This window comes from Procambarus clarkii, chromosome 77 (assembly GCF_040958095.1).
Source record: "Procambarus clarkii isolate CNS0578487 chromosome 77, FALCON_Pclarkii_2.0, whole genome shotgun sequence".
In the NCBI taxonomy this organism is placed as follows: Eukaryota; Metazoa; Arthropoda; class Malacostraca; order Decapoda; family Cambaridae; genus Procambarus; species Procambarus clarkii.
In genome coordinates this window covers 15107246-15107502 of record NC_091226.1, presented here as the reverse complement: position 1 = coordinate 15107502, position 257 = coordinate 15107246, and positions in this window count along the sequence as shown.

The window sequence follows — 257 nt, the reverse complement described above, 5'->3', positions numbered from 1 at the left end:
TCAACGGAGCAAGCCTTATCAATAAGAAAATGATAAAAGGTTTCCTATTAACGTTTAAAGATTATCAAAGTTCTTACACAAAAATGCACCTTTTAACTAAGTAGTTAGCAAGGTAATGATTTTCATAAGGCATGTCGAGTTATAATACTAATTATTATACAAAGGATATTTTAGTAAAATACTTAAAACTTATTTAAGAGTTTACTTTAAGACCTTCCACTTGTCTCAAAGTTTAATGAAACAAGATTAAAATTTGA